Here is a 23,682-nt window from a genome sequence, read left to right as displayed (position 1 = left end):
AAGACTGTGATGGAGCTCCGTATGCCACGGCAAACTGGCTGACACTGACGGCGGCGGTGCACAAATGCTGCGCAGCTAGCGCCATTCGACGGCCAACACCGCGGTTCCTGGTGTGTCCGCTGTGCCGTGCGTGTGATCATTGCTTGTACAGCCCTCTCGCAGTGTCCGGAGCAAGTATGGTGGGTCTGACACACCGGTGTCAATGTGTTCTTTTTTCCATTTCCAGGAGTGTATTTAATTGTATTTACACTGCTAAATATGTTCCTGGCTCCCAATATTCTTGTGAGTCTTGTATGTATCTGATGATGTGTAGACAGCTTTTGCAAGGTTTAACTGCCTGTGTAAAATAATTTTGCTGCTGAAAGTCTCGTCTGCAGAATATAATGGCTGACGGTGCTCCCACGCCGGCAGCAGCAGCAGTTTGATGGGTAAATTCAGTGACGAACGGGCTGTCCCGTCAGGATCGCTAGGAACAATGCACCCTGTGCTATTCTGGGAATCACTGGAACATCTCTCTCGGCGCTGAATCCGCACGGCAGGTATGCGTAATCGCACCAGCAACGGTATCTAGGTTAACACGTATTTCGACAGGAATTCCTCAGGTGTCAAGTATGTAAGAGATGCCGGTGCCTCATCCTTGCAGGACTCGAACTGACACCAACGCGTCGCTTGGCAGCTGACGACCGCGTCGTCACTTTGCGGTGGCCGCCGATGCATCCCAACTCCTGGGGACGTGTGCCAAGTTGGCACTGTTGGTGTCGGGCGTCAAGTGGCGGGATGTGTTTTTTTTTATTAGTGATCTTTTGTTTAAATTATATACCATCGATTTCACCGACCAATAGGATACTGAGAATTTAAAAAAAACTACCCCATACATGTGAAGAATACCGATTTAATTAATTTGCATAAATTTGTCATATCAACGTGGTGTTAGAGGTACAGTAGTTAAGGGGAGGGTGTGTGTGAGTGGGTGATATGGAGCAGAACAGCAGGTTAAGTGCAGAACAATAAGTTAATTTGCATAATTTTAATGTAAAATGCTGTACAATAGTTTAAGGGGGTGGATGACAAAGAAGAATGCATCAGAAATGGCGTTCAAAAGCATGTGAAATTCGAAAGGTGTACCACAAAATGGTGAGAGGATATAACTAATTACTTAATTTGGTATCAAAGGCGGTACAATAGTTTAAGGAAATGGGGGTGACATGGAAAACCACTTAACGGAACATTAGATTAAGTCCTGATAAATGCCCAAACATTAGCTTAAGACAACCAGAGTACAGTGCTGAACATTAGGTTATGCAAAATGTTTGCCACATGTAATTGCTTCTCACCAAATAGCAGAGAATGATGAGCAAGAGAAATCCAACCCCACAAACTGAATTCTTTATAAATAAAAAATACACCCATGAATTTGCTGTTATGAGATCCTTCTTCTCCACCAGCTTCCATGTATTTCATATACTCCCTTGAATCCCCTAAATTGTTTAAATAAACAATATTCCGCACAATGTCTAAATTGTTTAAACAATATTCCATACACTACAATCGAATTCCCTCCAAATGATCGATGAACTGACTGTTTTATCTGCCAATGTCTGGGTGGGAGGGGAAGGGGTTTACCAGAGCCTGGGCGGTTAATTAATTGATTAACTTAATAAAGCAGTAAACCAAAAACTCAAACCAGAAAGTGTACCTGTAGCGGCGAGGGGTGAGGTTTCCTGAGGGGGGAGGGCAGTAGGAGGTGGTGGGGGAACAATAGGTTGAGTACCTGTCAATCAAAGGTATGCACTCAGGGGCAAACCTGTTGTCCTCCTTTGATTGACAGGTACTTAACCTATTGTTGTCCTTTGATTGACAGGTACTTACCCTATTGTTCCCCTGCCCCCTCCCCCTCCACCCCCTCCCTGCTACTGGAATAGACCCCTATCACTCTTATCTACTTGATTAACTACTTAATTAAATTGATCGATTAATCAACCCTTCCCGCTCTGGTAAATCCCCCTCCCCTCCCACCCTCCCTCTTGGAAACTGATGGGAAGAAGACTCAGTTGATCGGTCATTTGGAGGGAAATCGATTGCTGTGTATGCAATATTGTTTTAGTGGATTCAAAGCAGTGTATGGAATATATTGAAATTGGTGGAGAGGAAGGACCTCGTAACAGGAAACTCTAGGGTATATTGTTTATTTATAAAAAATTCTACGTGTGGGCGTTGGATTTCCCTCGCTCATCTTTCTCTGCTGTTTGGAAACACGTAGGTCTCGCAAGAAGCAATTACATGGGGCAAACATGTTGCATAACGTAATGACGAACACTGTACTCTGGGTGTCTTAACCTAATGTTTGGGCATTTGTTGGCACTTAACCTATTGCTCTGTCAAGTGATTTTCCACATCACCCCTATTTCCTCAAACTATTGTACAACCTTTGATACTAAATTAATTAATCAGTTATGTCCTCCCACCATTTTCTGGTACACTTTTCGAATTTCACATGCTTTTGAACGCCATTTCTGACGCATTCTTCTTTGTCACCCAACACCTTGAACTATACCCAAATTAGCGTAGTGTTCTGCACTTCACCTGCTGTTCTGCTCCGGGTCACTCACTTACGCGCACCCTCCCATTAACCATTCAACCGCTACCACCATATTGATACAAAAAATTTATGCATATTAATTAAATGGATATTCTTCACATGTATGGGGTAGTTTTTTTTTAATTCACTACATCCTATTGATCGGTCAAATCGATGGAATATAGTTTAAACAAAAGATCGCCAATAAAAAACACATCCCGCCACTCAACACCCGACACCAATGCCACGTCCGCAGGAGCTGGGATGCACTGGCGGTACACGCGTCCTCGTGTATTACGTCTCACGCGGTGCCATTTTTTTTTCAAGAGGACAACGCTCGTCAACAGGCGACGTCCCTCTACGAACTGTCTGCCCGATGTCCAGGTACTCCTGTCGCCTGCAAGATCGCCAGATCCGCTCCCAACAGAATACGTTTGGGACGAGTTACATGAGTTGAGTGCCAATTCTGCCTAAAACTGATTCGATTTTAAAATCACTGAAATAATGTCACATACCCGTGAAGTTTCACTTCATTTCCGCTTCTCCCTCTGGGACCTGCACTTTTATTGTCAGGCAGTGTGTACGGGAAGTGGCAGCAGCTGTGGTCACTACGTAAACGTTATGTAGTGGAGAGGTGCTGCCTTCACTGGAAATAACAGCAGTGTGTCGAAGGAAGAGGTGCTCCGTTCCCACCAGCCTATGTAGCCGACAATGTGACTTAAGTAAATTCTTAACTTCAGTCGTTGCACAAAAATATGGATAAACTTGTGTAAATGCCGCGTTCCCAAAGAGAGTTTGACTCTGGTACTGAAACATTTGCGATATCTTCTGAATCGGAAATATCTTTGCAATCGTTGTGAGTATGAATCCACGTACAAATATATCGGATCTTACAAGCTCCTAAAAATTGTAAATTGTCTATACCTACATTCGTGGTACATCTTGACGAACGTATGTATGTAGTTCGTGGGAAATGTTTCGTATACTAAAGTGAATCCTGGATGTATACTGCAGTTTCTGATGAGAAGAAGGACAGCAGACAAAGGTTGATACTAATAATAAAAGCCTGAAAATTTTCAAATGTGCGTGAATTTCTAAGGGACCATACTGCTGAGGTCATCAGTCCCTAGACTTACACACTAGTTAAACTAACTCATACTAAGAGCAACACACACACACCCATTCCCGAGGGAGGACTCGAACCTCCGGCAGGAGGGGCCGCGCAATCCCTCACATGGCACTTCAAACCGCGCAGCCACTCCGCGCGGCAATACAAGGAGCCGACTCCCACGAATACTCGCCTTACGAACTGCAAACTGGTAAGCAGGCGTCCGCGTCTACATCGATAGTCGGACGGTTCAGCTTGCCCAGCAGCTCTCTCTCTCTCTCTCTTTCTCTCCCGCGTGTCAGACAAATCAGTAACCGTTCTCGCTGCCTTTGTCCGTATAGGTTCGAAACGCCTTGTCAACCCTATTTGGCAGGAGTCCCACACACTCCAACGATACTCTAAGATGGGTGGCCCAAGTGTTGCGTAACCAGCCTCTTACGCTCACTGACTGCATCTTTCCGGCATTCTAGCGGCGAGCCGAGGTCTGCCGCCCGCTTTACCCACAGCTGAGCCGGTGTGATCGTCCTGCGACACATCAACAGAAAGCTGCGTTTCGGTGTTTTTTGAAGTAAAAAGTTTGAACATTTAAAGGAAGTTGACACTTTCTGCACAGCTGTCGAATCTGTCTCGACTTTTTGCAGCTTTTTCAGATGGTACTTCGTTACAAATGGCATTGGCATCTCCGGAACACCTCAAGTTACTGTTAATATTACCTCGAATGTCGTTAATATACACGACGAACAGCAACGGACCCAACACATTGCCCTGGGACACACTCGCAGTCGTCTCAACATCCATCAAGGGCACTCTATCAGACAGAGTGATGCATCGCCCCAACCGAGTAACGCACAGTGTACTCACACATTTCGCTTGACACACCGTATTACCGAAATTTTGTTAATGAGCATTTGTCCGGTACTAGGTCAAATGTTTGTCGGAAGCGAACAAGTACTAGGCCAACGTGACGGCCTCGATCAGTGACAGATTGGCACTCGAAGTCAACTCGCTGCTCCTCACGAGCATTCCGACCGTGACCGTCAGGCTACAGGAGCGTGCTTTCAGGTTCGACACACACTTTTATTGTTAGCCAGGAGCCGGCCGCGGTGGTCTAGCGGTTCTAGGCGCGCAGTCCGGAACCGCGCGACTGCTACGGTCGCATGTTCGAATCCTGCCTCGGGCATGGATGTGTGTGGTGTCCTTAGGTTAGTTAGGTTTAAGTAGTTCTAAGTTCTAGGGGACTGATGAACCACAGATGTTAAGTCCCATAGTGCTCAGAACCATTTGAACCATTTTTTTGTTAGCCAGGTTTCCTCCTAAGGTCTCTGAAAACTGCTAGCAGAGGTTTTCTCGTGTGGTGTGTTGGAGTAGCACCAACGTGTGAACGGCGGCAGTGGAGGAACGTGGCGTGCTGTGCCACACGGAACATAGACTAATGAATGAAAACGTTATGGCCACCTGATTAGTAGCTTATTTGCACACTTCTGGAATGTAACACAGCAACGGTTACGGACGGCACGGATTCCGAAAAACCTCGGTAGGTTTGCGGAAGTATCGTAGTAGTAGGTGTCTACGCGAGGCGCCCTATAGCAACCCAGATATGTTCCACCGTGTTGTGATGAGTCGAATTAACTGGCCAACGCATCAACGTAACTCGAGTCCAGTGCCCCTCAAACCACTGTAGCAGGATTCTGGCCTCCTGACACAGAGAGTGGTCCGTCGGGGCCGACATGGAGCGCGAAGCGATGCGGGCCGTGCCAAGTAATGGCGCCCTTGACTGCTACCGTAGGTCCACCGGAGCCCAGGGCAATGTCCGACACAGTATAATACGATGTCTCGGTGCCCACGCTATTCCGAACTACGACGCAACGTTGCTCCGGACACGTGTGCGCGGCTGACGACACGTGGAAGTTTGGCTCTGGCCGTGAGACGTTCTCAGGTAGGCAGATGGTAAGGCGACCAGTCGCGATAAGCGGGAATGCGGGGTTCGAATCCCGGTCCTCGTTTCATTATACTTCCGACGATTCTGCATATTCGTAACTGCGAATACATTTCGTGCGCGGTATAATACTGTCTCCAGAGGCCGACGTTTCGCGGTGCTGTTTGCCTGGATGGCGGCGTATCCGGACACACTGATCCACTTTGTAAGGCAGTTGTCAGATTTGGTAACTGAAGAACGAATACAGACGCTGTGGCAATGCACCTCGGGCCGCACACCTACCGACCATCTTATCAGTTGAGAACCTACATAAACTAGGACGTTAGTGGCTCTCAGTATACTAGCTGCAGCGAGGTCGCGGTAAGTTGACCGCCTCCCCCCCACCCCATCCCCGCCGAGCTTTATGTAGCTCGCGGACAATTTCATCGACGTCACTTAAAATTAAGCACGTCGTAAAATATTACTGTCTCTGTAAGTACTTTTGCATGTCGCTGAGCAGGAAAAGTACAAACAGGCTCATAACCCGCGAGACCGCTACGGTCGCAGGTTCGAATCCTGCCTCGGGCATGGATATGTGTGGTGTCCTTAGGTTAGTTAGGTTTAAGTAGTTCTAAGTTCTATGGGACTGATGACCTTAGGAGTTAAGTCCCATAGTTCAGAGAGCCATTTGAACCAAGTTCATAACGTTAGTCGGCGTTATTCTATTCGGCCGTTGCTAGAGTGGTATAATAAAATACGATTTGGAAACGCGGGCCACAGTTTGACAACGACGTAAGGGATACTTGTGTGGACAGTGGCACGGCGTGGCCACTCGAACCGCCCTACGCACTGCCGGTTCCCCGGGACTGCAGCCTCTTCCCAGCTGCGGCCCTGCCTCCGTGCTGCGTCCGACGACGGAAGAGCGCTGACGGCTACGCGCCACCCACACTGCCAAGTCGGGAGTGGCGCGGGGCGGCCGCCTCAGCAGTGCTGTCTGAACAGTTCGCTCGTGTGGCGAGATAAGTCACGAGTTTAGGAGCACTCTGTCGCTTGCTGCGGTAACACAGCTTATTCGTGGGTAATGCTACACGTATCGCAAACAGAAAATGTTTCAGATCCTGAAAAACTAAGTTAACGGCAGTTACTGCTTACAAACTACGTATATTTCAATACTGCATTTTGCGATTAAAAAGGAATGAAAATAAGGGGGCCACCAGCTGCTGGAATGCACATTGGGAATAGTGGCTGGCTCTGAGCACTATGGGACTCAACTGCTGTGGTCATAAGTCCCCTAGAACTTAGAACTACTTAAACCTAACTAACCTAAGGACAGCACACAACACCCAGCCATCACGAGGTAGAGAAAATCCTGACCCCGCCGGGAATCGAACCCGGGAACCCGGGCGTGGGAAACTAGAACGCTACCGCACGACCACGAGATGCGGGCCATTGGGAATAGTATAACATGTTGAAAATGAAGAAAACACAGTTTTCGTTTTTCTGTCGTTGCTGTGCTGTCTTTCGCCTACAACTTTAAGGAAATGATTGAGTAACATTCATGTGGTTGTTGTAGTGCGAGAGCGCCGTTTGACAATGAAGCAGCAGTGTGAGATTTAAAATTTTCCCGGCGAACTAAATATTCGAAAAGATTTCGGGCTTGCAGCCGGTCGTCGTTAGCTTCCATCCACGATATTTCGACTGGACAACTGCCAGCCATCCTCAGGTGAGCCATCGAAGACTGACGAAGACGCTTTTTTTTCCCCTTTATTGTGTTTCAATTCCCCATCGGGGCGGCCTGGCAGCAGCATAGGCGCTGCTCTTCAGCCGAAAGACAGAACAAAACAATAGAAGACATTGAAAAACAGCAAAGGAGAGAATAAGGTGAACATATATATAAAAAAGGGGGAACAACATGGAAGACAAAAAAAAAAAAACGGGGTGACCGTAAAATGGAGATAACAAAAAACTGTTTAAAAGTAGCACATATAAAAAGCCACACACTGCGACGGTTAAAAGAACACAAGGCACAGTATGACTGGAGCATAAAAGTAGCGACGGATGGCATAGCACATAACGTAACACTGACGGCGAACCTCAAGGCAGGACACAATTAAAATCACACCTCTTGACGCACACGAGTAACAGCACTAAACACAACACTGATGTGGCACACTGATGATGAGCAATACAGAGGATCTGCCAGGCGCTAGGAGATGAGGGAGACCTGAAGAAGGGAGGGAGTGGAAGAGATGGGGGAGGTGAGCAGGGGGCGCACGGGAGAGGGCCAGGTAGGGTGGGAAGGAGAGAGGCAAGTATGGGGTGCAGGGTCTCAGGGGAGGGGGGACGGAGGGAAATCCGCTCTGGGAGAAGGAGGAAAGAGGAAAGGGGGCCCTGGGGGGGGGGGGGAACAAGGCCAGGTTATAGTTGGAAGGAAGGGTAGATGTCACGGCGAAGTTCGTCATCCGGGAGGGGGAGGCGTTGGAAATTGCCCTGATGAAGGAGATGGAGGGTGTGGAGGTGGAGAGAGGGAGGGATACAGCGATAGAGGCGCGGCAACGGGCGGTGGGTGGAGAGGAAGGAGGAAACCAGAGGGTGGGGGAGATGAAGCCTGCCGACAATGTAAAGGATGCGGAGATGTTGGAGGAACAGGAGGTGGTGGGAGAAGGGGATCAGTTCATACAGGAGCCGTGTGGGGAAAGGAAGGCGGATACGGAAGGCAAGGCGGAGCACATGGCGTTCAAGGATTTGGAGGGCCGTGTAAAAGCGGGTGGGGGCGGAAATCCAGGCAACGCTGGCATAACAGAGGATAGGACGGATGAGGGATTTGTAAGTGTGGAGGATGGTAGAAGGATGCAATCCCCAGGTCCGGCCAGGCAGGAGTTTCAGAAGGCGGAGGCGGGAATGGGCTTTCTGCTGGATGGTCAGGAGATGAGGGGTCCAGGTGAGGTGTCGGTCAAGGGTGAGGCCAAGGTATTTCAGGGTGGGGGTGAGTTGGATAGGACGACCATAAAGGGTGAGGTAGAAATCATGGAGGCGAAAGGAGCGAGTGGTGCGGCCTATGATGATTGCCTTGGTTTTGGAGGGGTTGAGACGGAGGAACCACTGGTTACACCAAGTGGTGAACTGGTTAAGGTGGGTTTGGAGGGTACGTTGAGACCGTTGAAGGGTAGGATAGAGAGCAAGGAAGGCGGTGTCATCAGCATACTGGAGAAGGTGGACTGGTGGGGGTGGCTTGGGCATATCAGCTGTATACAAGAGATAAAGGAGAGGGGAGAGGACTGAACCCTGGGGGACGCCAGCCGTGGGATAAAAGATATGGGAATTGGTGTTGTGGAGGGTGACATAGGAAGGACGGTGCGAGAGGAAGGAAGCGACCAGACGGACAAAATTGATAGGCAGGGCGTAGGTTTGGAGTTTAAAGAGGAGACCGGGATGCCATACACGGTCATAGGCATTTTGGAGGTCAAGGGAAACAAAAATGGCGGAGCGGCGGGAGTTGAGCTGGAGGGACAGAAGGTGAACAAGGTTGAGGAGTTGGTCGTCAGCAGAGAAGGAGGGTCGGAAGCCACACTGGGTAAGGGGGAGGAGGTGGTGTTGAGAAAGGTGCTGATGGATACGGCGGGAGAGGATGGATTCAAGGACCTTACTGAAGACGGAGGTGAGGCAGATGGGACGATAGGAAGAGGCGGCAGAAGGGGGTTTGTTGGGTTTGAGGAATAAGAGGATGCGGGAGGTCTTCCACAGGTCAGGGTAGAAGCCAGTGGAGAGGACGACATTATAGAGATGGGCGAGGACAGTCAGGAAGGAATAGGGGCTTTCTCGAAGGTGACGGTAGGTGACACAGTCGTGACCAGGGGCTGTGTTGCGTTTGGACCGGAGGATAAGTTTAATGTCGTGTGCCGTGATGGGAGTGTTTATGTTGGAGGGGGGCAACTGCCCCAAGTACTGGAGACTAGGAGCAAGTGGAGCGACCGAGGTATCGGCACGTTCCATGACGGTGGGGAAAAGAGAATAATCAAAGTGGGGATCATCGGGGATGGAGAAGACCTCGGAAAGGTGGGAAGCGAAGTGGTTGGCCTTACTGAGGTTGTCAGGAAGGGGGCGATCGTCATGGAGAGACGAAGACGCCCTCCGTTCCGCAATATATAGCGTGCAGCGAGTATTCCGCGCATGCGTCAAGATCATATGGACAGACGAACCACACCGCCCGCCGGCAGCGCCCTCGCTGGTGGAGCTGCAGAACTCAGCTGCCTCCGGCGTTGCCAACTGCCGCGGCCATCGGAGTACCCTGACGTCTTTTCGTCTGGAGCAGATCTCAGAGATGACGGGGTTCCAAGCATTATCTAGCTGGTAGCCATTGTCACGGTTGATAAGATTGTCTGCACGCTATATATTACGGTACGGAGGGCGTCTTCGTCAGTCTTCCATGGCTCACCTGAGGATGGCTGCCAGTTGTCCAGTCGAAATATCGTGGATGGAAAAGCTAACGACGACCCGCTGCAAGCCCGAAATCTTTTTGAATGAAACAGCAGTGTGTTCAATACCGGTGACACAACGCCCTGCGTGCCCCACTCCGTCCACAGAATGCTACACGTTAATCGTGCCAAACACACAGGAAAAGGGTATATCAGCACAATATCAAACACTTTACACAACAAGCTTCAACAAACATTGTTTAAATTATTTTCTTTTCTCCCTCGTTCTTTTCTTTGTAAATAATAAGTAAAATTGGAAGGAAAATCAGCATTGGCCGTGTTTTGTTGTTTTATTGTCAGCAAAATCGATTGTCGGTCACTTAGTGCTGTATACAACTGAAATTGGTAGGCACTGGTATCAAGCTATAACAACAAGCTTAGAGCGATCACATAAACTACCAATTTCAGTTGTATATTACAGCACTAAGTGACCGACAATCGATTTTGCTGACAATAAAACAACAAAACACGGCCAATGCTGATTTTCCTTCCAATTTTATCCACTACTTGGTCGTGGTGCACACAACACGCCATGGAGTCGCCAATCAATAAATAATAAGTTATTTTGTACCAGCGATACTATTGGGTCAGAAACAAAACAAGTAGAGATATATGCTCTTCAATGTTTCAGTTTCTTTATATTCATCTGTTTGTCACTATAAGTGGTAGCGGGTGGACGTATGACGAGTTCCGCCGAGTTAATATTGTTAAAAAAATGTGTATTCAAATTCTACACTAAAAGGTGTTACAGAAAGTTATCGAGATAGCAAAGTTTATTCGTACATTCACGACGACCACACCCGTCTGTTCATCATTCCGCGACGCGGCAAGAATCCTGCATCACGAGGATCGAAGCACACAAGAATAAATAATTTGCGTGAGCCGAAGAGGGGCTATCCGGAACCAGTATTGTCATACCAAGCTCTACGTGCAATGGCGGTAACAAGAAAAAGAAGTACGTACATTTAAATGCTGAATATATGTATTGAATATTGATGGTTTGTGTAAGTTCACTCACGATATGTGTACCTTCTACTTTTTTCCAATTATTCTTCCAAAATCTCTTTTTCTAATTATTTAATCAGCAATTATTAATCAGTTTCCATTACACATTACATTTTATTCCCCCCGCCACTATTCAACTTTTCAACTGCCCGCACAAATAAAAGTCTAGTGGACATAGATGTGGACATTTCGGAGGCCAACTAACTGGTCCACGTCTACGTGTCCGTCGGTCACGGAATCTTCGTTCAGAAGCCTACCGACAGTAAAGGAGCAGTTGTATTGTGCAGGATGTACATGTTTTGCCGCACTCGCAAAGACGCGTGTTCTAGCTAGCTGAACAGGTGGAGTGATCCCTAAGAAAGCTCGTTAAGGTGTCCCGTTGAGCCTGGGTGGTAGAACATGAGGCCCTAACAGAGTCACCATTAAAGCCGACCCGAACGTTGACACAAAATCTTCATTAGTGACTTGATTGGACAATTTAGTCAGGATTCTTGACAGACAGCCCGTCATAAGGAATAGGAGTGGCCTCAAAATTGAACCTTACGGGACTCCTTTCGTAATTGCTCCCTTGTCACTACATTTTTTTATTCTCCATCAACAACAGCTTTTTGCATTCCGTTTCCTAAGTGTGATTCAAAAGAGCTGTGTTTCCTATTACTAATGTGATTATGCATGATTGTAGAATCTGAACTCTGACATGGAAGTAAAATATGAGGGATGCTTTCTGAAAGTTTGACCATACCTTTTTCTTACACCTTACGTAAGATGCGAAATACAGTAGACAAAGCGGCGGCCACCTAAGACAGGGGAAACGGCTGAAACCCGCCTCTACCTGGAGTCTCTTCACGGCAGAGGCGGCACGCAGCCATCTGCAGCTTCCCGCCACATTAAAACTGGGAGGTCGCCTCTTGCAGCCATCGCTCTTACCGGCCCTGCGTCAGTTTCGCCAGTATTCCGTATCTTCTACTTTCCAGACTGCTGAATGACTCGAGTGCTTCGGCACCGCCCGCCAAAGTCAGCTTTCCGCGTCTCACTCCAAGCCGGACACGCGGTTGGCAGCAAGTTTCGGCGCACACTCCACTGCAGTCTGAAGGAATCATTCGCGTATTCCTATTCTGACCTCCTAGAATTTCTAAAATCTGTTTATAGCAGGTGCAAAAGAGGAAAGGGACACACCTGCATCTGAAGCACTAGTGTGTTTTGAACAACTAACGATATGACACGTACAGAAGACTTGTACATCAGCATTTGTGAAAAATACGGGAATAGAGTTAGCAATCGAGCCTAAACTTAACCAAAAAATCTGAAAGAACCCTGCTCTACAGTTATATTAAATACTTCCAGTTCGTTTCTCATTACTAGCACTATATTTACTTGTCACCAGAAAATTGTTACCCACAGCTGGCAGTGCTGAGCTCTGCTGTTAAAACAACACTTTTTATCCTTCATCACAGGTATTAAGATAATTTGCGGAAAGAGTGGCTCATACAGTACGTTTCTGAACTGCTTAGAATTCAAAATTTCCTGTTTTACGTTGGAAGGAAGCTTGTTCAACACCTTGGCACCAGAGCACACACAGGCGTAAAAACTACACGAAAATTACTTTTCTACCCAGCATTGCGACCACGTAGGTCACAGTTTGGCTGAAAATCATTTGTTAAAAAGAAGGACGTTACGGGATCACCAAACTCGAGGAGTACCGCTTGGCGGAAACTAGTTATCTGGAAATAGATATTCATTACAAAACTTGCGCCGGTTCCACGACGACGTTCTTCCACTACACTGAAGCTGTGTATATGTTCAGCTTTCTACTGTGATCATGGCGTAAGCGTGTTGGAAAGTGAGTATAAGAATTCCAATATTTTAACAGAGGCTTCGGCAAAATGTACAGCATCTACTTTACACAATATTTTTATTTCCCATTTCTGTTACAGAAATTCAATATTTGCTTTAGGAGTACTGCGCAAGAAGACAATTTCATCAGTTAACAAGGATTGAAAACATGGAAAATTAGCCAACGCTCTTGTCTTTAGCTCACAACAATAAGCAATGAGAGACCATTCTTAAGGCACACCATGGTGAACTGAGCTTCCTGGTTAATGTATCCATATCGTGTCTCCATTTTATCTTGTTTCACAACTGGACACCGAGGACGTGTACACAGCATGTTTCACATACTGTTTGACCATTAAGGTCCACTGCTAGTGCCAGAAGATCATCTTTGCTTGTTTGATATTGCATAATATTATATATAATTCGTGACGTTAAACTGTTTCCTGCGAAACGCCCGTATCATCCGAGTTTTGTCTCTTAGGGTTGAGTATGGGCCCTCCATTGGTATGCTTGGGTCAGCAGCGAACACTAAAGTTTTTTAATCTCCCTTCAGTCATCGACGCCAACGGCCTGGCCGCAGTTGTAACACCGGTTCCCGTCAGATCACCGAAGTTAAGTGCTATCGGGCTGGGCCAGCACTTGGATGGGTGACCATCCGGTCTACCGAGCGCTGTTGGCAAGCGGGGTGCACTCAGCCCTTGTGAGGCAAACTGAGGAGCTACTTGATTGAGAAGTAGCGGCTCCGGTCTCGTAAACTGACATACGGCCGGGAGAGCGGTGTGCTGACCACATGCCCCTCCATATCCGCATCCAGTGACGCCTAAGGGCTGAGGACGACACGGCGGCTGGTCGAAACCGTTGGGCCTCCCAAGGCCTGTTCGGACGGAGTTTAGTTTAGTTTATTCATCGCCAGATCACTTTTATGTACATTGAGAATAATCTTGGGAGCAGTACTGATCCACTCAGTACTACGTTCCCGCACTCTGACTTTCGTTTATCGCCTGTCAAAGTTCGATATGAAGGTAAGCCCCCCCCCCCCCCCTCCCATCTTAGAAGGACGCAATTAATGCTTTATTAGCTCTGTAATGACTTGGCTTGCAAGGTCTTGTATCGCTTTCCCTCGGGGGAAATCTTTAAGAAGGAGAAAAACACAGGCGAACACCAAATTTTGCTCACTTAAGTGAGTCATTATACACTTGGAGGTCACTTTCTCAAAAACTTTTCAAAACACTGAAAAGGGTCAAATAGGTCTGTAATTATAGGTGGTTTGCTTGTGTCCAGTTTTATAGGTGGTGTTAGTGCAGAATGTTTATGTCTGCCAGAAAATGAACTTAGAACTACTTAAACCTAACTAACCTAGGGACAGCACACAACACCCAGTCATCACGAGGCAGAGAAATTCCCTGACCCCGCCGGGAATCGAACCCGGGAACCCGGGCGTGGGAAGCGAGAACGCTACCGCACGACTACGAGCTGCGGGCTAACCACTGTACACCGTAATACAAATGCTTCTCTAGATATAGAGAAGTTAGACTTGAGCAAGTATGGCATGGAGAGGATCGGCGTGTAAGCTACAGAGCTGTCATTTAAAACTGCAACATCACGCTGTTGGTATCCAATAAAAGTCAAAATGTCATGAAGTATAACCACATGCACGGATAACAGAAGATGATTAGGATTCCAGGGCAGCAGCACAACGTTGGTAGGAGCAACATAATCTACACTACTGGCCATTAAAATTGCTACACCACGAAGATGACGTGCTACAGACGCGAAATTTAACCGACAATAAGAGGATCCTGTGATATGCAAATGATTATCCTTTCAGAGCATTCACACACGGTTGGCGCCTGTGGCGACACATGCAATGTGCTGACATGAGGAAAGTTTCCAACCGATTTCTCATACACAAACATCAGTTGACCGGCGATGCCTGCTGAAACGTTGTTGTGATGCCTCGTGTAAGGAGGAGAAATGCGTACCATCACGTTTCCGACTTTGACAAAGGTCGGATTGTAGCCTATCACGATTGCGGTTTATCGTATCACGACATTGCTGCTCGCGTTGGTCGAGATGCAATGACTGTTAGCAGAATATTGAATCGGTGGGTTCAGGAGGGTAATACGGAATGCCGTGCTGGATCCCAACGGCCTCGTATCACTAGCAGTCGAGATGACATATCTTATCCGCAAGGCTGTAACGGATCGTGCAGCCACGTCTCGATCCCTGAGTCAACAGATGGGGACGTTTTCAAGACAACAACCATTTGCACGAACAGTTCCACGACGTCTGCAGCAGCATGAACTATCAGTTCGGAGACCCTTAACTCTGCATCACAGACAGGAGCGCCTGCGATGGTGTACTCAACGACAAACCTGGGTGCACGAATGGCAAAACGTCATTTTTTCGTATAAATCCAAGTTCTGTTTACAGCATCATGATGGTCGCATCCGTGTTTGGCGACATCGCGGTGAACGCACACTGGAAGCGTGTATTCGTCATCGCCATACTGGCGTATCACCCGGCGTGATGGTATGGGGTGTCATTGGTTACACGTCTCGGTCACCTCTTGTTCGCATTGACGGCACTTTGAACAGTGGACGCTGCATTTCAGATGTGTTACGACCCGTGGCTCTACCCTTCATCCGATCCCTGCGAAACCCTACATTTCAGGAGAATAATGCACGATCGCATGTTGCAAGTCCTGTACGGGTCATTCTGGATACAGAAAATGTTCGACAGCTGCCCTGGCCAGCACATTCTCCAGATCTCTCAGCAATTGAAAACGTCTGATCAATGGTGCCCGAGCAACTGGCTCGTCACAATACGCCAGTCACTACTCTTGATGAGCTGTGGTATCGTGTTGAAGCTGCATGGGCAGGTGTACCTGTATACGCCATCCAAGCTCTGTTTGAGTCAATGCCCAGGCGTATCAAGGCCGTTATTACGGCCAGAGGTGGTTGTTCTGGGTACTGATTTCTCAGGATCTATGCATCCAAAGTGCGTGAAAATGCAATCACATGTCAGTTGTAGTATAATATATTTGTCCAATGAATAGCCGTTTATCATCTGCATTTCTTCTTGGTGTAGCAATTTTAGTGGCCAGTAGTGTACATTCTATAAATTACTCGAGTGCACGCTGTATGTTTTTCATTCAGGAATAACATCTGAATGCCGGTTGTTGGTGCGTTGCGCCCCGAGTGAGAAGCGGAAGTGTCTGCCAGCACGTACTGGCGGCCGGAACGCGGACTAGAGGCGCTGCAGTGTACCTATCGTCCGCTGTATTTCGGTTCGGGATCGTCACAATCCCGCGACTGTGAGGCAGTTGTGAAATTCGTGGGTTGAGGAGGGCAGGACCGTACAGCGACCCGCGGTGTCGCGGGTCAGCAAACTGGCCCGTCTGCACGCTGACGGCCTGGCGACTTGTGGCGACCGTTTCCGCGGGTTCTTCGAACGTAGCGGCAGGGAGAGAGGAGCCACCGGAGACGGCGCTGCACACCGCAGCGGCACCGAGCCGCCCTCCCAGACGGAACGCACTTCTGAGTGCGGCACCGCGACGCACGTAGGTCGCGTGCGAAGACTCCGAGCAGCAAGAACGTCGACTTTGCTCGCTTCGAGCTCTACCTGACCTAAGTTTTCGACAGGATAATGCAAGACTGTATTTTGCCCGTGCTGTCGCAACCTACTTCGGTACAGACCTCTGGTATCTGGTCACGCGTTGCCGAGACAATGGCATACCGAGACTCGCCAGCCACTACGGTCAATTAACTGCACCAAGTAGCTCGGAATGACGTACCTGTACCTGTCATTAAAATCCAGTCTGATTCGACGAGTAGCCGGGTTACAGTCAGTGCAGCTGCGCAAGATGACGGCCCTGTGTATTAGATTCCACATCCTGTATAGTCCCAATCGCGTGCAAATTTGATCACGTATCCTTCCGACTACACTGTACATGCACTATAAGTAAAATGTCGTTATTTGTTGTGCTTCCCGGTGTTGGAGTATAAATGAGCAGCAGCAATGTGTTACTCTAGATAACACGAGAAGGAATCGAATCCCTAAGAGCAACGACAGTGGAAGCTTCCAGGCCAGAGGTGATTCCGTGGGTGATGCTGTTAGGCACAACGGATCAACACAGCCATGCATCTCTGCTTCCGCACCCACACAAGTGATCACATTAATCTGACCTGACAGTTTAGAAATGGGACGCGGATTTTGATGGCAAAAAGGCTTGAAAAACCGACCTCTGCTGAGAGGGCAGTAGGGTGATGCATGCAGCTAGGAGAGACAAATGGATCAGCAGTGGGAAATGTTACTACGACTACTACTAAAAGGAAACGGAAGTACTCAGGACATGCGCAAAGCCGCTAGACCGAAGGATTTCTCTCCCGGATTCCGAGAGATAAGAAGTAACCTAACGGGACGTCCGTACACACAGGTACTGGTGCGGCCTGTGCTGCTGCTGCTGCTGCTGCTCCTGGTGGCAGCGCGGTACGCACGCGAGTGACAGAGGACCAGCAGCGTTGCGGCGGGACGGAAGCGAGGCGCTGTCCTGCTGGAATGCGGCCGCGGCTGCTCGCTGCGCCCACCGCTGCCGCTCGACACGTGTGCCCACTCGGCGTGGCGGGCGGCACTCGTGTCCCTGCAGGTGGCGCTGGTCCGCGACTCGTACCACGGCGTCGCACGAAACCTCGGCAACCGCACTGGCCTCGCCGTAACTCGGTCGTGCCCGCAGCAGCTGAGTCCTGCCTCCCCCACTCATACATCTTCGGCACGCTAGCGTAGAAGGTGTCACAGAGACGGCCGAGTCTAAAATCCGCGCAGTTGGACCGTTTTATTATTTGCAAATAACTTATAAGCTGACTTTAGATTTTCATTTCTGCACGAATGAAGTCGCGTTTGGTGGCATTAATTAGAAATTCTAGAGCATAACGGTTAAAATTATAAGCTACATGTGTTTTTCGTATCCTTTCTAAATCAAATTTCATTCAGCGAATGAAAACTCGTACGTGTATCGCAACGCACTGTTTATTTCAAAATTACTCTGAAAAACGTAATTCGTACTAAAAAAAATGTAGAGGCGCTAGCAATAAGTAACGCAACATTTTTTTTTTCCCCCCGGCCAGTTTCCGTAGGAAAAGTGCGTCATTTACTGCGGGCCACCGTGCTTTGGCCCCTACAGTCTCAGGAAGTTCCAGCAGCTGGCGGCGCTGCACGTACGCTTCGAAATGGCGTCTGCAACGGAAATGCGTTCCAAGCACAGAGCTCTCACTCAGTTCTTTCTGAGGGAAAACCAGAGCGGTGCAGGTACTCGCAGACGCTTGCGGACTGTCTACAGAGACCCGGGAGTGAACAAAAGCACGGCGAGTCGTTGGGTGAGGCGACTGTGATCGTGGCGACAACGCCACACAGACCTGTCCCCCACCTCCCGCGTGCTGGCCGGTCGCGCACAGCTACCACTCCTGCTATGCCCAAACGTGCGGACACCCTCATTCGACGTGATCGACAGACGACAATCAGACAAGTCGCTGTTCAGACGGACGTCCCTGCTGGCGGTGGTGACACACTCGCCCACAGCTGTGCGCCCGCTCTTTCCTCGCCGCCCAACAGAAGACTATAAACAGCTACGAAGCACCGTCTGAGCGGAATTATTTGTGCGTTGCGAGACTACGCAACATGGGTTCATCACTTTGAACTCGAGACAAAACGGCAATCTATCGAGTGGCGCAATACCATTTTTCTTCCGAAGAAGAAGCTCAAAGCCGCACCTCCTGCCGATAAAGTTATGTGGACGCTCTTCTGGGACTCTGAAGGGGTTACTCTGTTCGATGTCCTCCCTCGCGGTGCAAATGTGTAGTCCGCTGTCCTCAGGGCATCGAAGTAACTACGCCAGCGTCTTCGTCGCCACAAAAGCGCAAACGAACCTATCCTTCCCCACGACAACGCGAGGCCTAACCCGAGTCTGCACACTCGAGAGCAGTTCATAAAACTTCACTGGGCTGTTCTTCCCCATCCACACTACAGCCCGATATCGAACCTCCCGGTTTCCGTGAATGACGCACTGCACGTGGTCGATGGGGAGGACACTGGCGCAGCAGCACGCTGGCTTCGGCCTCTACCAGCGACCGCACACAGCCGCTTCCAGTACGTTGCCGTAATGCCGTCACACTGAAAGGACCCTAAACTGAAAAATATGGGCAATAATACGGTGTATTGGCATCCTGCGGTTCTAGGCGCCACAGTCTGGAACCGCAGACCGCTACGGTCGCAGGTTCCAATCCTGCCTCGGGCATGGATGTGTGTGATGTCCTTAGGTTAGTTAGGTTTAGGTAGCTCTAAATTCTAGGGGCTGATGACCTCAGATGTTATAAGTTCCATAGTGATCAGAGCAATTTCAACCATTTGGCATCCTCAATAAAACCAACCTCCTTTCAGAAGAAACAGGTACTGCATCATTTATTGAACGCCCCTCGTATTCGAAATTGAGAGCACGGCGAGAGTCGCGCTATACAATTTATTGGCGACATACGAACGTCACGTATGTCTGAAGGATAGTACCTAGTAGAGCGTTAAACAGAGGCACTCCACACAGTATTTACATGACTAGGCAAAGGCTACGACAGTAACAAGTGAGTCTCTTCTTGTGCGGCAATCGCAGCGACTGTGGGAGTGCAGAACGTGCACACACGGCGCCGTACGGAGGTCTGAATCGGTCCTGGACGCGCGCTCGTACAGCCAAAGCTACTAAGGCACCCCTAGCGGAAGGCGTAAAATCTGGGTCAAACCCCTGGTAGAGCTCAAATTTTCGTATGTCGCCAATACATTGCACAGCTTGAGTCTCATCGCAGTGCGAATACGAGACGCTGCCCATACAAACCGTAATGTTTTTAGAGCTATATATTTTCAAATTATTTACGAATTAACCTTATCCCCTTCAAAATACTCTCCATTACAATTATGGTGCACGTCATTTACGACGGCGGCCGAGTCTAGGTTCGTTCTGCGCATCTGACGTCACAAAACACAGTCAGCCAATGAACAGAGAACGACGTTGGCAGAACTCGACGGCTGTGCAGAGCACGGACGAGTGCCTTCAGTTTTAGAAACGTTCAGTCATAAATAAAGTAATTGAACAAAAGCAATGTTTTGATAGCAGACTTTCTTTATACCAATTGCTTCATATACCATTAATTAATTAAACCAAACAATCAATCATCATCATCAGTGTTCTGCCTAAAGGCAGGTTTTTACAAGGCAGTTCTCCAGGCTGTCTGGTCAACTTTCAAATATGTCTACTCCCACTGTGTTCCCCTCCCAGAGATCCGAATGAGGGGAAGCTTTAACTCCGGAATCTTTCACATGGAGAGACATACCATGTACTGCTTGGGAATGTAATGTGGTAGTTTCCCGTTACTTTCCACATAGGCAGTAGGATGTCCAGCCTAAAGTCAGCCACTCACCATGAGTCAGACGCTGCCTGTAGCCGCCCCTCTGGGGTTCAGTCGCTGCTAGTACTCTTTTTGTACCCAAAGAGAAAAGGTGCCTCTTCCGCCAGCTCCGCCGTACCGAAGCCCATCTTCTCCGCCTTCGCTGCCGTTGAGGTCTTCACCGTATCCCTGGAAAGGGGCCCTCACGGGGTACTATCACCCGGGTCAGGTGAACCAAGGTTTTTTTAACGAGGTGTTACTCCTCCCCCTCCTCCTTTCTCAACCGGGCTTGGGACCGGCTATGGCAATAAGCCTCCTAATTCAGGCGATAGCAAGGAAAGGTGTTTGTATCTTTTTCACGAACCGATTTTTCGCAATAAAGAACAGCAGTAATTGTTTATTTCCTATTGTACATCGACGAAACGTGAGTAATTCATAGTCATACCAACAGTGTTTGCCGGTATTTTGCGTGAACTTTTATATCGTTTAGAGTCCTCCAGGACTTATGTTAGACGACAAGTTGCATTAGCGTAGTGGTTAAGATGTTTGGCTGCTAAGCGAAAGGTTCTTAGTTCAAACCTTGTGCGGTGCCTCATATTTTCTTCAATTAAAAACAATATCGAAGTGTCATACTTCATGAATTTTATTCGTTTGAATGTAATTTTTTGAAATTTCTAGTGCTTAGTCTCTTCATTATAATCATAATAAGTTTTCGGTTTTTCTAATTTGTCCTCCAATATTTCTTTGCACAGCAATTAAAAACAATGAAAAGGCACACATACAATATTCATGTTATCTGTTCTGTTTGTATATCTTCTGTTCCGCAGTCGCTGTTTTACTATTCATATTGAGATATATTCTTTTGCGACAGTATTAAAAAATATTGTTTAGAGCAGAATTTCGGCACGTACGTTGCCGAGCTACTTCATTGACGCAATTCTTTGCTTCACTGCTTCAGCAACAACATCATACTCAATGTTTTCGTCGACTGATCTATGTTTTGGCAAGTATTTGCTGTCCGTTGTGACAAACACAAATTGTTTGGGCACTGCGCCTCACTGACAATATATTTTAGTTTCTATGTTCTATTACGTCGACAATTCAGTTTTTTGTACTTCGCCAACTTTGTTTTTATCAGAACTTTTTAGAAAAAATCGAAATGACTCTGGTATAAATAAAACTTTTATTACAGTCGCCAAAGACGGAATATTTCTCAATATTACATACGACACCTATCTGGTACTTAAATGAGATATTGTTACACAGTAAATTTTACATAAAATTTAGGTATCTTGTCCACATTTCATTCTCAAAATTGTGGGAACTAAAATCGACCATACGGAAAGTATACGCTATGGACTTTTACCTCTGCAAACTCTTCAAAATTTCGTGCAATGGTTTACTACATTTAATGCTGCACGATAACTGCTTTGAACATCGAAACAAAATTAAGTCATTTATGGGGGGAAGGTATCAGTCAAGAAGATGTGTAAAAATTAAATTTTTGGGCCAAATAATTTTTGTGCAATCGAATGATAAGTGTGTCAAAGCAGTCGGAACACCATGTGTCAGTACAGACGAGCAGTGCAGTGATGACAAAATCGCGCACAGCGCAAAATGCGGGGAGCAAGTCTCTATAGCAGCGAAAGGGTTAATGCGGCCGTGGTGGCTTTACTTCATAAACTGCGCGCTCCCCCCCCAAACGTAAGTTTGCCAACTATACTACACTCCTGGAAATGGAAAAAAGAACACATTGACACCGGTGTGTCAGACCCACCATACTTGCTCCGGACACTGCGAGAGGGCTGTACAAGCAATGATCACACGCACGGCACAGCGGACACACCACGAACCGCGGTGTTGGCCGTCGAATGGCGCTAGCTGCGCAGCATTTGTGCACCGCCGCCGTCAGTGTCAGCCAGTTTGCCGTGGCATACGGAGCTCCATCGCAGTCTTGAACACTGGTAGCATGCCGCGACAGCGTGGACGTGAACCGTATGTGCAGTTGACGGACTATGAGCGAGGGCGTATAGTGGGCATGCGGGAGGCCGGGTGGACGTACCGCCGAATTGCTCAACACGTGGGGCGTGAGGTCTCCACAGTATATCGATGTTGTCGCCAGTGGTCGGCGGAAGGTGCACGTGGCCGTCGACCTGGGACCGGACCGCAGCGACGCACGGATGCACGCCAAGACCGTAGGATCCTACGCAGTGCCGTAGGGGACCGCACCGCCACTTCCCAGCAAATTAGGGACACTGTTGCTCCTGGGGTATCGGCGAGGACCATTCGCAACCGTCTCCATGAAGCTGGGCTACGGTCCCGCACACCGTTAGGCCGTCTTCCGCTCACGCCCCAACATCGTGCAGCCCGCCTCCAGTGGTGTCGCGACAGGCGTGAATGGAGGGACGAATGGAGACGTGTCGTCTTCAGCGATGAGAGTCGCTTCTGCCTTGGTGCCAATGATGGTCGTATGCGTGTTTGGCGCCGTGCAGGTGAGCGCCACAATCAGGACTGCATACGACCGAGGCACACAGGGCCAACACCCGTCATCATGGGGTGGGGAGCGATCTCCTACACTGGCCGTACACCACTGGTGATCGTCGAGGGGACACTGAATAGTGCACGCTACATCCAAACCGTCATCGAACCCATCGTTCTACCATTCCTAGATCGGCAAGGGAACTTGCTGTTCCAACAGGACAATGCACGCCCACATGTATCCCGTGCCACCCAACGTGCTCTAGAAGGTGTAAGTCAACTACCCTGGCCAGCAAGATCTCCGGATCTGTCTCCCATTGAGCATGTTTGGGACTGGATGAAGCGTCGTCTCACGCGGTCTGCACGTCCAGCACGAACGCTGGTCCAACTGAGGCGCCAGGTGGAAATGGCATGGCAAGCCGTTCCACAGGACTACATCCAGCATCTCTACGATCGTCTCCATGGGAGAATAGCAGCCTGCATTGCTGCCAAAGGTGGATATACACTGCACTAGTGCCGACATTGTGCATGCTCTGTTGCCTGTGTCTATGTGCCTGTGGTTCTGTCAGTGTGATCATGTGATGTATCTGACCCCAGGAATGTGTCAATAAAGTTTCCCCTTCCTGGGACAATGAATTCACGGTGTTCTTATTTCAATTTCCAGGAGTGGTTATTATGGCGCTGCTTCTCTTGGCGCGTGTGTCGTTTGCAACTGGCAACGCAGCATTCTCCCGCGTCTGGGCGGGCATGCGCGAGCTGCCAAGATAAAAGAATTGAACTATAGCACACTTGTCCCACCGGTGCTTCCAGTGTTCGAAATGCTGTTTTGTAGTCATCCAGCAGTAATAGGCAGCCCGGGTGGC

At 48.5% G+C, this 23,682-nt stretch overlaps 1 protein-coding gene and 1 pseudogene across 5 annotated transcripts in view; one reads left to right on the top strand and one right to left on the bottom strand.

The window, feature by feature from the left end:
* The window catches only part of LOC126164718 (tight junction protein ZO-1), a 736,986-nt gene that overhangs the window by 377,417 nt on the left and 335,887 nt on the right, over positions 1-23,682 (bottom strand). The window lies entirely within an intron of this gene.
* LOC126099471 (5S ribosomal RNA) lies at positions 13,476-13,593 on the top strand (annotated as a pseudogene).

This window comes from Schistocerca cancellata, chromosome 1 (genome assembly GCF_023864275.1).
Source record: "Schistocerca cancellata isolate TAMUIC-IGC-003103 chromosome 1, iqSchCanc2.1, whole genome shotgun sequence".
NCBI classification, from domain to species: domain Eukaryota; kingdom Metazoa; phylum Arthropoda; class Insecta; order Orthoptera; family Acrididae; genus Schistocerca; species Schistocerca cancellata.
Note: the sequence above shows the minus strand (reverse complement) of the source record. Positions and strands in the feature narration are given on the sequence as shown.